Source organism: Mycteria americana, chromosome 1 (genome assembly GCF_035582795.1).
Source record: "Mycteria americana isolate JAX WOST 10 ecotype Jacksonville Zoo and Gardens chromosome 1, USCA_MyAme_1.0, whole genome shotgun sequence".
NCBI classification, from domain to species: domain Eukaryota; kingdom Metazoa; phylum Chordata; class Aves; order Ciconiiformes; family Ciconiidae; genus Mycteria; species Mycteria americana.
This window is the reverse complement of record NC_134365.1, coordinates 209424320-209439825: the sequence shown is the minus strand read 5'-3', so window position 1 is coordinate 209439825 and position 15506 is coordinate 209424320. Positions and strand designations below refer to the sequence as shown.

General features: G+C 41.2%; 1 pseudogene; it reads left to right on the top strand.

Annotated features, from left to right (window-relative positions):
- Positions 1 to 8662: 8662 nt before the first annotated feature.
- On the top strand, positions 8663 to 10577 carry LOC142404524 (uncharacterized; annotated as a pseudogene).
- Positions 10578 to 15506: the final 4929 nt, after the last annotated feature.

The window sequence follows — 15506 nt, the reverse complement described above, 5'->3', positions numbered from 1 at the left end:
GTTTATCCTTCCTCCAGACCATGCAAAGTTGTTTACATGTTCTATATTTAATTTTTAGCTTTATTTTCTGGAAGGAAGTAGCCTGTATAATCATGCTCTTTTTTTGTGTATCTGCTCTCTTCAGAAGTTTTGAACTTGGTGCAGCTTTTCAGACAAACTTAACAGTAGTGGAACGGTAAGGACACTAAAACCCATAAAGTTTCAAAAAGTTTCATGAAAATATATGGCCAGATAGAGAAGCAAAAGCTTAATATAACTCCAGCAGAAGACGTTAAGAAAATCATCTTTTTCCAGATATAAATTTATTTTCATTAGTTTGTTGCAGATAGAACTACTTGTTATTAAACCAACTCATCCCTTTGCTTTCTATTGAATAGCATCAAAATCTCCTCAGAAAACAAAATTCAACAGGTAGCATGTTTCTACTATAGACAGCAATACAAATTTTAGGTTTAACTATTTAAGATGTATATGATCAGCAGAACACAATTTTCATCAAAGTTTTTACAGTCTGTCTTACCTCTCAGAATGCTAAAGTCCAAACCCAGCAGTGTTAGCAGAGAATTCAAGTGATGTAAGTTCAGCCCTGACATATGGGCTACGTACCTGAGAGGAGCCCATCCTGGTTGTTGATCTGCTACGTATATGAACACCTAAGAGGCAAATTCACCTTTCCCAAGTCCCCAGTGGACTCGTCCCCAGTGGACTCCTCCCGATGCCACGGGGAGCATGGGTGCAGGACTGGGGCAGGCGCTGTGTTCTAGAGGAGCAAACCACATGAGCACCTGCAGGGTTGGACTGTGCCTTAAGTCTCTCCCAAATTCTGCACTTCAGCTTAAAAGAAATTAAATATCAGCCTGCCATTCTTGGTAAAAAATGATGTATTTCTTTTCTTCTTTGTGCTATGTTTTGAAGCAGCTATGCTGCTATGCAATTTAAACAATTAGTCTAGTTCAAGTAGGGCTTTCAATGCTTTCAACTTTGTAAGGAGGTATATTTTCCTAATTACAGAAACCTTTAGACACTTAAGAAAAAAGAGCAGTCAACCATGACTAAGTATTCAGTCCATGATTTTCAGAAACACACAGTATTGTATGGATTAGTGGTTACATTTCATATGCTGAGACATGTAGCTGACAAATGAGCCTAGATTTGACATCCATGTAAAAAAACAGAATGATGCCTGTTGTTTATCTACAGAGAAAAGGATACCAGTAATAAAACTGTAAATGATTATTTGCCATCTGACAAACATTTGAATTTTACTTCAGGGCAGTAGATAATGTTTCAGATAAATAGAATTTTTATTGTTTTCTAGAAAATATGTTGGATCCAGGTATTCATTTATTTCTTGCTGGGTTTGGGGTTTATTTTTGGTGTTGACATAGAAATATTTTGAGAGATGATTTTAAGATATTTTGAATTGCACTGCATTATTTAGAGAAAAATTACACATCCTGAGGAACAACGGTAGGTAGGGAGCCCCAGTGACACCCCAACTCGGCTGTTTCTGGGCCATCACAGGGGAGTGACGAGCCCCCCAAAGGCTCATCCACCCACCTCCAAAGGATGCTGTGGCACAAGAGCAGGGAGGAGTCCCGGTGATCCCAACCAGTCCCCACAGGGCTCTCCCAGGGAAACCACAGCCCATGGGCCAGAGAACACCTGTCACCACGAGCCAACACGAGAGGATCCCCATCATCCCACAGACTGAGGGGTCACGGCCATCAAGGGGATGGGGCTCAGTATGGGGTGCAGGGGAAGGCCGTTCCGGGATTTCACAGGATTTACTACATGTTTTAGGGACAAACCAAGGACAGGCAAAGGGAGGGATCAAGGTAGTTTGGGGAGGAACAAGTGGGGAAATAGAGGGATGAGTGGATAGAGTAGCCGGGTGTGTGCAAGCAGGGGCGGGTCTGTGCACCTGCTTGGCCATGCTCTGTGCCTGACCAGCGCAGCGTGTCCTGGCTTCTCAACAAACCCCATTTCTAGCTACTTTCCTGAGTGAGTCAGAGTGGTCCATGTGTCCATGGTGCCAGCGCAGGTATGTGAGTGAGTGTGAGTGCTAGGAAAGGTCCCACTGGATGAGATGATGAACAGGTAATGTGGGCTGGGGCCTGGAATGGGGTTCTGAGGGTGCAACCACAGGAGGACCTGGCAGCTGGAGGGACCAGGGCTCCAGGCCAATTGCTGGAGAGGCTGTGGGGTCTGGGGGTGCGCTGGGAGGTGTGTATCTCTGCAGGAGGCAACTGGAGTCAAGAGGATCCAGGATCAGAGGCTGGATGGATTGGTTGTCTAAACTCAGTTACTGGAGGGATCCACAGTGTCTGTGTGCGTGTGTATGCATCTGTGTGTACACACCAGTGAGGCAGCCTGTACCTGCAGCTGGAGTGGGGCTGTGGTCTTGGGGGTTTGTATGTCCATGTGACAGCAACTGGGGAGACTGGGATCCAGGAGCAGCTACTGGGCAGACTGACTGTCTGAGCCCAGCTACAGGAGCTGTCCACATTCTACATAAGTGTATATATATCCCCACTAAAGATCTTCATCTTGCTCAGCTAGAAAAGGGGAGCAGGATGAGACTGTTGGTGCTGTTTATGTGAGTGCTCTGTTTGCCTGTGTTGATCTGTGTAGCTGTCTGTGAGTATATGTGTATGGGTGGTGTGTACCTGTGCTCCGTGTGTGTGTGTCTACCAGGAACACAAGCTCAGCCTTGCTGCTGGTTGGACCTGGGGGTATGGAGCTGCTACAACCTCATGTCTATCAGGCCTCCCAATTCATCCACTAATAAAGAATACATTGTAGGAATTTACTGTTCTGACATTTTGTCAGTTAGCTTTTATCTTCAGTGATTTTCCAAAAAAGCAGTCAAAACACTTTGAGCAAATGAGTACAGAAAGCGTCACACTTCAAATATTTTCAATAACTCCTACAACTGCACACTCCTTAATTGGAAGCAGATATATTTGTTTAGATTGTTCTTTTGTAACCTTGTGCACTTTGCACATTGTAATATTAATGTTGGTGATCTATCCAATTCAAAATAATTTTTCTCTAAGGTCACAGAATCACAGAATGGTTGAGGTTGGAAGGGACCTCGGGAGGTCATCTGGTCCAAACTGTCTGCTACAGCAGGGATATCTAGAGCCAGTTGCTCAGGATGGCATCCGGACAGCTTTGAATATCCCCAAGGATGGAGACTTCATCACCTTCCTAGGCAACTTGTGCCAGTGCTTGGTCACCTTCAAAAAAAAATTGTTCCCTTATGTTCAGACAGAGATTTATGTGTTTCAGTTTGTGCCCAATAGTCAGTCTAATAGTAAACTGCAGACAGGATTGCATTGCACAATAGTAGTAGTAACTGGTAAATAGGTAATGGAAGCCTGATATTTCCATAGGCATGATGTATTATGCAAAACATACTTGCCATGAGATGGGGGGCTTGAGCTCAGTTCCAAATTATTTGTCCTGGCTGCTTCAGGGCAAATATTTTTATATTATGCCTATGCTAAACTGTTGACTGTAGAAGTTGAAGTAATGAAGTCCAAAAAAGATTTCAATGATCTGGGGAAAAGGGACAGGTTTTTTTGTTATTGAAACATAATAATTTCACTTAGGAAAAAGCAAAATATGTGTTCATGCAAAACAGCTTGATTAGTATTTTCTGACAGAAAATGGTTGCATTGGAAATATTTTGAACAGTAAGTAGTGTAGAGAGAAATTAAATCTTCATCTTTTATCTTAGTATTACCTCTTTGGACGATGGTGTAACTTTGTACTGGGTCTGTCTGGGATGGAGTCAACCTTCTTCGTAGCAGCCTGTGTGATGCTTTGTTCTGGTTCTGTGACTAAACCAGTGTTGATAACACGCCAGTGTTTTGTCTGTGGCTGAACAGTGGTAGTACAGCAACAAGGCTTTCCCTTTTTCTTACTCTGCCACCCTTCTCCTGAGTGAGTAAGCTGGAGGTGAGCAAGAAACTGTGATGGGACACAGGAGGGATGGGTGACCCAAAATGGATGAAGGGATGTCCCATACCATACGATGTCATGCTCAGTGACAAAAATGGGGTGAAGGGATGTTTGTCTTCCAAGGTAGCCATTGCTCAGACACTGGCTAGTCATCAGTCTGCTTGTGGGAGGTGGTGAGTGACTGCCTTTGCATCACTGCTTATTTTTTTTTTCCCTCTTTCCCTCACTGATTAAACTATCTTTATCCTGATCCAAGAGTTTTTTTCACTTTTGTTCTTTATATTCTCCCCCATACCATTGAGGGAGGCAGTGAGTAAGGAGCTATGTGGGTGTTCAGCTCCTAGCTGGGGAGGGAACCCAACATAAATTTCCAGATCTAGTTGGGAGTTTTCCATAAAGATAATTTTATATACACAAACAATTGCAGTTTTCTAAAAACTGTAGGTCTTTAAAAGCATATTTTTTATTTCAGCATTTGTGTTGGAAAATTAAATACATTACCTAAACAGGAGTATTTAATTTTACTAAACTGACTTCATTTTATTATCATTTTAGCAAAACAGTAAACCATGTTTCCTGTCATTCATGGGGATTGAGTCCACAATCACTGCCACATGACAGATGTGCTTTGGATAAGGCTCCCTGTCTACAGCAAGAACCTGTTGCTTCCATATTGCAGTCACTGTTGTGCCCTGATCCTGTATAGAAAAATGCAGTTTAGTATTGAACAGACTTGCGAGAAATAGCTGGATCCATATCTGCCACCTTTAGATATGTGTGCTGGGTGTGACTACAGTGAACTGGTCCCTTTGCGTTCATTTTATAGTCAAATACAGAGGGGAAAAAAACAAACAAACAAAAAATACTTTAGGCTCTCATCTTGTAGGTATTAGAATAAACCAAAGGAACTGCTCCCTAGCATTGCTTACTTCTATCATCTACAGAAGGAACCTAAAATGACTCAGATGAAGACTAAAATTAGGCTTGATGAATCCCATCTTCATTTTTACAGGGAATTTGGATTTGGGAATGCACAGATTTTTCATTTCAATTAAAATACCAGAATTAGGTTATTTAAAAGAATTTCCATTCCAAAAAATTGTTTTGAATTTATCTCCTCCTTCCTATTTTGAGACTAAAAAAAGTTTGAATTTTTTGTCTTCTAAAAGTTGAATTTCACTTAGTACTGTTTATTATGGATTCATTCTTGTACAACATCCCTCTACTGCTGATTTGTTGAGGCTGCATCTAGACTGTGGTGTTTCCTGGGATTCCCCACTCAGACTGTGGTGCAGATCTGGCATACTTGGCTGAGCCAGGGGATGTTACAACTCTGGACTCTGTGCAAGGGGTCAGTGAGGACTATCCACTATCCAAAAATGAAAATGTAAAGTCTGTAGTGCTTAAATGAACTGAACTGTAAAACTTTAGAGTTGCACTGAATCAGTAATATCTTACATTTGCCCTTACGAAAGAAATAAACAATCCTAAAATACAATGTAGTAGTATGCAATGTGGATTTCTCACATTTATTCGAGGAATATGAGTTCATGAGTTTCTGTTTTAATTAGAATGTCATAGGTTTTGTATTTTATTTTGTGACAGAGACTTTTTTTATTCTGTTCATAGAAGACATTCTTTTTTAGCCCACAAGTTAGATAAGAAGCAGCATGGCAAGTGATTTATAATTATATTTGAAAATAAAGTTTTTTAATTATAATTATGATATGAGAATTAATTTTAAACTGTACTTCACACTTGTTTTTTTATACAGGGAAATAATTTTGTCTTTCTGAACTATTAGATTATTTGACTATGTCAGAGGAACACAGTTTACTCAACAGTTTCTCTGCATAAGGAACATTAATGCCTTCCTCAATCCAGTCCCTAGGTATCACAATGGTTTTGTGAAATAATTTATTTCATAATAGTCTTTATAATATTAAATTTGAGCCTACTTCTCATGTTTAAAATACATTCCAGAACCTCAGTGCTCTAAAAAATAGAAACATTTTCCTATTTCCCACCCTAACTTTATTTTTGGATCACTCAGTTCTTCTATTGATGAGAGGTTTAGAGGTTTTTTCCCTGTGTCTGCAGACCCCTGTGTGTCTGTGGACTACTTTGAAAGAGACTGTAAAGGGAATCAGAGAAAAGCCGGTTTATATTCCATGTAAAGAGTAACACCTACGTGATTTTTCTCAAGCCATCAAAAGCTCCTAAAAAAATGTTAGATGTCTACAAACTGGAAAAGGTTGGAAAACATTGGATCAGCTCCAAAATAATTCTCATTCTCTAGTACTTGCTCCACAGATATGTTTATAGGCAATAGTTATGTGCCCTTTGGGAATTAATGTGTTTTAACAAATTTTTTGTCTTTTCTCGTAAAACAGGAAGTCCAAATCCCCAATCTATTTGTCTGTCTTGGACTATCTGTCTGAATTAATCTTTCTGGAGCCTAAGGATGTGTCTATTCAAATGAATAAAAGAAAGACAAGGAGCAGCCCCTGGCCCTGATGCCAGGTAGAACTGATCTGCTCATGTCCATGCTGTGCCAAGGACAGCCCCTCCCCGGCAGGCTGGCTACATCCGCAGGCGTACACCAGCCCTTGGCATCTTCATGCCCAGCTAGTGCCTCTAAGATATAAAATTATTAGCATGTGTGGCAGTGGTGGTAGTGGGGATAATTTCAAAGTGTCTGAAATAATGCAAGGATTATATTGCAGTTTCCAGGGAAAAGTTTTTATAGCATGAAAATGAGAATATGGCTTCTATGCCCTGGTGTATGGCCTATGTAAGAGTACTCAAAGGTACAAAACTGGTTTGGATAATATTGTAAGACTACAGAGAATGGTGTCAGACAGGCCTTGTGTGGTTGTATTTATATTGCCTTATGGAGACAGAACCTGGATGACATTGTCCCCTGAACAGGAATGGACCTATCTTGTGGAAATATTGCTGGAGTGGTCCAGGACAGATCCAGACAGTGAGCTGACAGTTAAGCAGTGTGGAGAACCAAGTCTGGCACTTAAACTTGTTCCTGACTGTGTTATAGTTGGCAATGTAGATGTATACTGAATGACTAGGGTATGCAATATTCCAGATGAAATCTGTGATTGCTGATTCATATCTCATATAGTGTGGGAAAAATATGATGTTATTGGTACAGTCAAGGATTTGTCATTATGATGACTTTGTCATGATGGTGGCTCATCACCATCCTCCAGTTTTCTAAAAATTTAGGATTCCTTTCTCTTTCTCTCTCATAATCCAGATAAATTAGAATTATCCCTAATATGCAGAAGTGTTTTAGTCATAGTTAGACTCTAAAACTACTGACACTCACACAGTTACTTCTAGGGCCTGTATTGTGTTTTCTGTCCCTCAAATGGACTTGGAATATAGGGAATTAAAAAGATTTTTGGGCCTTTCATTGCTTCACTAAACCATATGTGTGGATGTTTGCTGAGATAAAGCTAATGCTGGAAACCTTCCCATTATGGTCAGATTTGCAAAGTACCAATTAAAAGTTGTCAAGCAAATGCTGACAGGTTTTCACTGGGAAAAAACAAATTATTGTGTAATCGCATCACTGAGCAGGGCATATTTAATAGGAATATTAGGATGCTAAGCCAAAAAAGAGAAAAGAATTTACAATTTCAGCAGACATCAGAACTGCTGCAGCTGTTTAAGGGTGATACACAGGGCTAACTGCTTTGAACTGTTGAAGTAGATTAAATGTAATTCTGTACCAGTAAAGTTTTGCAAAGTTCAACTGATGAGCTTCCAGTTTATGGCCAAAATATATTTCATTAATCCTGTAAGATAGGCCTAGTCATAACGAGACACTGTTCAAACGCAATTTACAGTCAATGAAAGGCTCCCCCAGAAAACAACTCATTCACTTGGGATTCTGTATCTCAGTCTGGAGGTGCCTGTTTCTCTCAAATGACTGTAGAATTAACCTACATTGACTAGCGCCCAGACCCATCTAAATTGAGATAAATCAAGAGATAGGTGCATTGACATATGCCCTAAATGATTATATTTCACAACTTTTTTCTGTCATTCTTGTTTTCCTCTGTAAAATACATTCTGATCTTTCCATATGTTAACAATGCTTCTAAATTAGCAGTCACTAACAATCATTATTAACATACTGTCGTAGTTTAACCCCAGCTGGCAACTGAACACCACACAGCCACTCGCTGACTCCCTCTCAGTGGGATGGAGGTGAGAATCAGAAGGATAAAAGTGAGAAAACTCATGGATTTAAAGACAGTTTAATAGGCAAAGCAAAAGCCGTGCACGCAAGCAAAGCAAAACAAGGAATTCATTCACTGGTTCCCATGGGCAGGCAGGTGTTCAGCCATCTCCAGGAAAGCAGGGCTCCATCACGCGTAACGGTTACTTGGGAAGACAAACACCATAATTCCGAATGTCCCCCCTTCCTTCTTCTTCCCCAGCTTTATATACTGAGCATGATGTCATACAGTATGGAATAGTCCTTTGGTCAGTTGGGGTCAGCTGTCCCAGCCATGTCCCCTCCCAACTTCTTGTGCACCTGGCGGAGCATGGGAAGCTGAAAAGTCATTGATTTAGTCTAAGCACTACATAGCAAGAGCTAAAACATCAGTGTGTTATCAACCTTGTTTTCAGCACAAATCCAAAACACAGCCCCATACTAGCTACTATGAAGAAAATTAACTCTATCCCAGCTAAAACCAGCACACATGTCCAAGTCTGTTGGTGCAATTTTACTTTGGTCCAGCCAGACTTTGTGGTCTGCCTCTGGACACACAGCAGCGTGGGGCTGTCCTTTAAATTCAAGATTAGCACCACGACGCGCTCCTTTGCTGCCATTAAGATCTCAAAGTGACATTTTTTGGCCTGACATGCAGCCCAATATGCTCAAGTCTGCAACCAAGTAAAACTGGAAATTAAATACTCCCAAGAAATTATAACCAACCCAGTGCAAATCGATGGCACCACCATAACTATTGCTGCCCCTAATGGCTGGAAGTGGGTTGTGTCAGTAAACTGCCTCTGAGAGAGCAAAATGCATAAGAGATCAGAATTAGGCATGTAGGCTTCATGGTATAATCAGGATTATGGACTCTGCCCACACCTTTTCATAAACCTCCAGGTGTGGTGTCAAGGAAACCCGAGCGTAGAAATATCCCCTTGGCTTGGAAGAAAGTGGTGTATAGGAGGCCCTGAAGGATTTAAAAAAGAGTTTACCATCATTGCTGTCTTGCGGCCCTTTGTTTCCAAAATAGGCCCTTATGTGGTCAAGCAAAATGACATCCAAGAGCTGTTGACCAGGCCTGTTTAGTCACTGAAGAAAGGTGGTGTTGTCCCTGTGCACCATTAACATTGCATCCGTCAGACTGCACTGTATCCCCTTCCTATCCACCCTTAACACCGGCTAGCTGGCGTGGCTCCACAGCCGCTCCATCCAGGGGACCCAAGCCAGGAGAGACCTGCTGGCCACTGCACTGGGAGGAGGAGGTGCCAGGCTGGGAGTCCTCAACAGCATGAACGTTGAGGTCTTGGCCAACAAGTTGGAGGTTGTCACCTTGGGCATGCAGGGCCTCCTCAATCCCCTGAATTCATCCCTGGCCATCCTTGGGATGGGCAGTGGCTCATGTCAGGGGTGTTGCCCACCTGGGAACAAATAAGCGAGAAAGACCACCAGGTGCTGTTGTGAGCACTGGGATTCAAACAAAATAACGTCTCTCTTGCTCTTCGTTGCATCCAGGCACAGATGTGGGTGCAGAGTGTTGTTGCAGGTAGCCTGAGAGACGGTGACAATAGCATCCTCCCCACCGAGATCCAAAAGATTGTGTGGGATGCGGCCACAGAGAAGGAGCGGCAGCTCCAAGCCTGGTGGAGGCTCATCAACTTCACCCATGATCAAGTCCTCAATGCAGTCATCGCTCACGTCCTGACCATGGCAGAGGCACATATTGAAAAGGTTTACCCCATCATGGGCCTGGGGGTTAACACAAACAGGTCCATGGCCCACCCCCTGGACCATCGCATGTGGGTGAGGGTGTCTGATGGGAAATGGCAATCGGTAGATTTTGAAGCCTGCACTTTGGAGAGGAGGCTGGGATTCATATGTGAAGATGATGCCCTTAAGGCGAGCGATGTTTGCTTTGACACCAAAGAAGGGGTGTGTCATTTTGAGATCAATCCCCAGAGCAGTAATAAAACTGTATTAGCATACATAAGGAAAGGGTGAGTGTGTTTTAGAACGATGTGTAAGTATGTGCAAATTAATGAAATTTATAATCAGACTGTATTTAATGATTTGAATGTGTGCTTGCAATGTAGCTATTACTAAAGGCTGTGATTTTGTGTATAAACCGCCTGTGTTTACTAGCCATTTGCTAATCAGAAACTATACCTTGTATCGTAGTATAACCCTGATCTCCATCGGTATGGACTTGTCGCTTGTAAAAGAAATGTTAGAGCATGTAACTTTAAAGCAGCTGTTAGAAAATGCTAAGGCAGAAGCTAAAAAGATCCTAATAACTGTACATCATAATGGTAATGTTATAAAACAGGTAATGGAAGCAGAGCAATTGACAGCGCAGAGGTAAACCCATCTGGGCTGCCGCATTATGGCAAGATATTACTGCCCAGGTAGAGAACCTGGCTGTAAAAGTACATCACGTAGATGCTCACATACCCAAGAGTCGGGCCACTGAAGAACATCAAAACAACCAGCAGGTGAATCAGGCTGCTAAGATTGAAGCGGTTCAGGTGGATGTCATCTGGCAATGTAAGGGTGAATTATTTATAGTTCAGTGGGCCCATGACGCCTCAGGCCATCAAGGAAGAGATGCAACATATAGATGGGCTCATGATCAAGGGGTGGACTTGACCATGGACACTGTTGCACAGGTTATCCATTAATGTGAAACATGCACTGCAATCAAACAAGCCAAACGGTTAAAGTCTCTTTAGTATGGAGAACGATGGCTGAAATATAAGTATGAGGAGGCCTGGCAGATCAATTATATCACACTCCCATAAACCTGCCATGTGCTTACAATGGTAGAAGCAACCACCGGATGGCTGGAAACATATCCCATGCCCCATGCCACTGCCCGGAACACTATCCTGGGCCTTGAAAAACAAGTCCTATGGTGACATGGCACCCCAGAAAGAATTGAGTCAAACAATGGGACTCATTTCCGAAAAAACTCATAGACACCTGGTCCAAAGAGCATGGCATTGAGTGGGTATATCATACCCCCTCTCATGCACCAGCCTCCGGGAAAACTGAAGGATACATTAGCTGTTAAAGACTACACTGTGAGCAACGGGTGGTGGGACATTCAAACATTGGGATACACATTTAGCAAAGGCCACCTGGTTAATCAACACTAGGGGATCTGCCAATCGAGGTGGCCCTGCGCAATCAAAAGTCTTACGCACTGTGGAGGGGGATAAAGTCCCTGTAGTGCACATTAAAAATATGCTGGGGAAGACAGTCTGGGTTACTCCTGCCTCAGGCAAAGGAAAACCCATTCGTGGGATTGCTTTTGCTCAGGTACCTGGGTGCACTTGGTGGCTGATGCACGAGGATGGGGAAGTCCAATGTGTACTTCAAGGGAATTTGATTTGGGGTGAGAATAGTCAATGAACTGAACTGCATGATGTTAATTGCTATAAAATACTGTATGTCATCACTTCTATAGTTGCTATATGCCATATCAATGGTATTACAGTAAGAATCACACAGATTAATGAAGAATGAACTTAGATGAAACCGAGCAAAATGCAGCGATGATGGAACCAGAACTGGCTTCAGCATGCAACAATCCAACACCACACATCATCTCTCCTGCCCTGAAAGATTGTTATGAAAGATGGAGCCCAAAGTCATGGACTAAATGAACTCAATGGACATTTTAGAGGGATGGCCCATAGACAAAGGGAATCATATCTGTGTGTATATATCAAAAGACAGGAAAAGTGATCGTGATTAATTGGAATGTACTGGAAAGTGTAGGACCTGGGCATGATGTAGATGGTATAGAATAAGGGGTGGATACTGTCCTCATTTCAGCTGGGGTAGAGTTAATTTTCTTCCTGCTAGCTGGTATAGTGCTGTGTTTTGGATTTAGTATGAGAATAATGTTGATAGCACACTGATGTTTTAGTTGTTGCTAAGTAGTGCTTAGACTAAGTCAAGGACTTTTCAGCTTCCCACGCTCTGCTGGATGCATAAGAAGCTGCGAGGGAGCACAGCTGGGACAGCTGACCCAAACTGGCCAAAGGGCTATTCCTTACCATATGTCATCATGCTCAGTGTATAAACTGGGGGCAGTTGACCGGGGTCAGTGATCGCTGCTTCAGGACTGGCTGGGCATCAGTCAGCGGGTGGTGAGCAATTGCATTGTGCATCACTTGTTTTGTACATTCTATTATTATTATTATTATTATTATTATTATTATTATTATTATTTTATTTTCCTCTGCTGTCCTATTAAACTGTCTTTATCTCATGCCATGGGTTTTACTTTTTAAATTTTGATTCTCTCCCCCATCCCACCGGGGGCAGGGGAGGGTGAGCAAGCGGCTGTGTGGTGCTTAGTTGCTGACTGGGGTTAAACCATGACAAAGCAGTTCAAAGATACACCCGCTTGTGATGATTTCCCAGAAAGGGTATGAGAGCTTCCCCCATCATGATGTCCTCTCACTACTTCTTATTTGTGTGCATACACTTGAGGTGGCCTCCCTTCAGCCCAGTTTTGTTGATTGCATGGTCTCTCTTGTCCACATCTTGATCTTAACTTGTCTAATTCCAGCTTCCAGACACTATTAGGCCCCCTTTTGTCTATCAGGTCTTTTCTCCACAGAAGTACTATTGAATATAAGAAGCTTCTTTTTAAATAGCAAAACTTTAACCAAATTTGAACTAACTGTTGTTAAGGTATGAACTAAGACAGTCATCAGTCTGAAATTATTCTTTCAAAATTGGGGAGATCCTATGCGTTCCGTTAGACAATTATTTACCCAAGTTGTACTTCACCACAGCTGCTTATTAACGTATAATGGCCGTTCTTTTGCTGGGGGTTATTAAAAGCAGTATTAGCCATATGTGCTTACAGTTAAAAAAAAATAATGCTGTGCTTCTTTTGGTTTTGAATTCATTCCTAAGTGCATCATTAGCATTCAGAAGGAATTATAACAAGATAATGACTGGAAAATAACCTTTCTAATGATTGCTGTTAAATTTTAAAAAATGATACATAGGCAATAAAGGCTTAAAAAACCTCCTTCATTTTATATCTTTGTGAATGCATATATACATACAGGCCTCTTTAGGAAAGATCTTAGGAATGTGTGTTTTACCTGATGAGGAACAAAGCTCATTACCGCTAGAGTAATCAATAACCCCTGCTAATGTGTTCAGCTGGCGACATAGACCAGATCAATAAAACCTGCCACATGCTTTTGTTTTAGGAAATGAAACCTTTTAGTTCTTAATTAAGGGAGAGACCTCACATTCTTAATGATGTTTGCAATGACTGTTGCCACAGAGGACAAGGAGAACCGAGTCTGAGGTTTGCTCTAAAAGACTTTGACAAAGTAATAAGAGAGTTGAGCCAAAACTGATCTAAATTTGTTTAATTTATTTTAATGCAGGAAGACTGGGGAAAAAAATTGTTCAAGAAGAAGGAGAAATATTCTGATGAATTACTGTGGTTGTCAGAGGAAATAACACTTCTATTAGCACAACGTGTGTGTCTGTAATCTGGCAGCAAAGGATACAGAATCCAACCATGCAGGAGTGCTTTGTGTGGTACTGATTGTGGGTCTTTAAGGCATGGCCACTGTAAAATGTAAGTTATTATTTTTAGCGTCATCTCTGTTATTATTCTTCTGACTTCTGTGTAATTCTATGGACTAGTGCATTTTCTACAAGGTTGTTAAGCTAGGCGAAAGCACGTGTGGAGTGGAGAGCAGGAACAAACAATAATGACTGCACTGAAAATGGCTCAGCTATGTTCTGCTAATAAAAGCATAAACATGTGAGAGGGAATGAATTACTTTAAATGTTTAATAAAATATCTTATTTGCATAATACATGAAAGATGCAAACGGGCTTGTACACATGGGTCTTGATGATGGTATTATTGCCTTTTCCAATGCTGGTATATTGGAAAACAATTCAAATCAGAGGCTTATATAACTGCAACTAACCCTTTCAGTCCCAAAATAGTTTGTATGATAGATTTGCTGCAATGATGCCTTCAAGGTTCAAGTGTGGTTTAAGAGCAGCATACCTAAGGGTTCAGATTTGCAAAACATTAAACCTTCACAGAACGTGACTAACAGTTCACCTGTCTAAGAAGGTGTGGGGATGTGGAAGGGAACGCAGAAATCAAAAGGAGAATTGCTATGCATTTGCATAGCAACCTAACAATGCCAAAGCTTCCATTATCAGTAATCCTACAAATGCAAATCTATATGCCTAATTTTACTCACATGAATGATCATTTGCAGGACCAAGCTCAAAGATCATAATTATTAACTGAGAAATAAAAGGCTCTAAAAGCATAATGATTGACTCCCCTTTCATTTGCACAGTACAAGCCACCACTAAATGTGCTGAAAGCAGTAGTATTATAGTAGTTTAAAACTAAGAAATTAAATTTAGGCTAGGTGTACATACAGGGAACAGTGTGATGCAGAGGAGATCAGAATAAGTAAAGAGGTAAAGAAATTATGTTTCATGCACAAAAAAGGTATGAAACATGCAATTTCTCAAAGTAATTTTTTTTTTAATATACATTGCAGTGCTTTGAGAACAACGCTTGCATATTGAAATGCGTAATCTGGCATGTATAAGACCTGAACTTTGTACAGAAAATGACTGGGGTTTGGTTTGGTTTGTTTTGTGGTGGGTATTGGGGTGTAGTTGTTTTTGCTTTAGGTTTGGCTTGGAGGTTTTTTGGGGTTTTTGTTTTGGTTTAGTTGCATTTTGGTTTTTTTTTTTTTTTGTGGCAATGGTGTTGGAGCAGTTCTGGCTGAATAAAAACAACCAAGCCACTATTTTAGCTTGTCAAACCACATTTTTTTTCAGTGATGAAACATTTGTTTCATTTTTTTCAATTTGGCATTCATTTTTAAGCTTAAACAAATTATGAAACCAAGCACTGCAACTAAAACTTGAATTTTATGATTCCATATGTTGTAAGTGCTTGTTCTGGCAAATACACTATTTGCATGGAAAAAGACCTACCTGTACTTATCACTAAAAGAAGCACAGTGGATAGTTTCATAACATTTCTTACCTATCTCTAGCTAGTTTCACATGTAGACATTTCAAGTTGATTCAATAGCTTAAATGTAGGTATTGGCTCCTCTTCAGTTTGCCTACAATATCTGAGACATCAAAATAGAGCTTGCATGTGACAGAAGACCAAGGGTAAACCCCTTGCCTTCTTGGGTACCACATGGTCTATTGTCGTGGTTTAACCCCAGCTGGCAACTAAACACCACCCAGCTGCTTG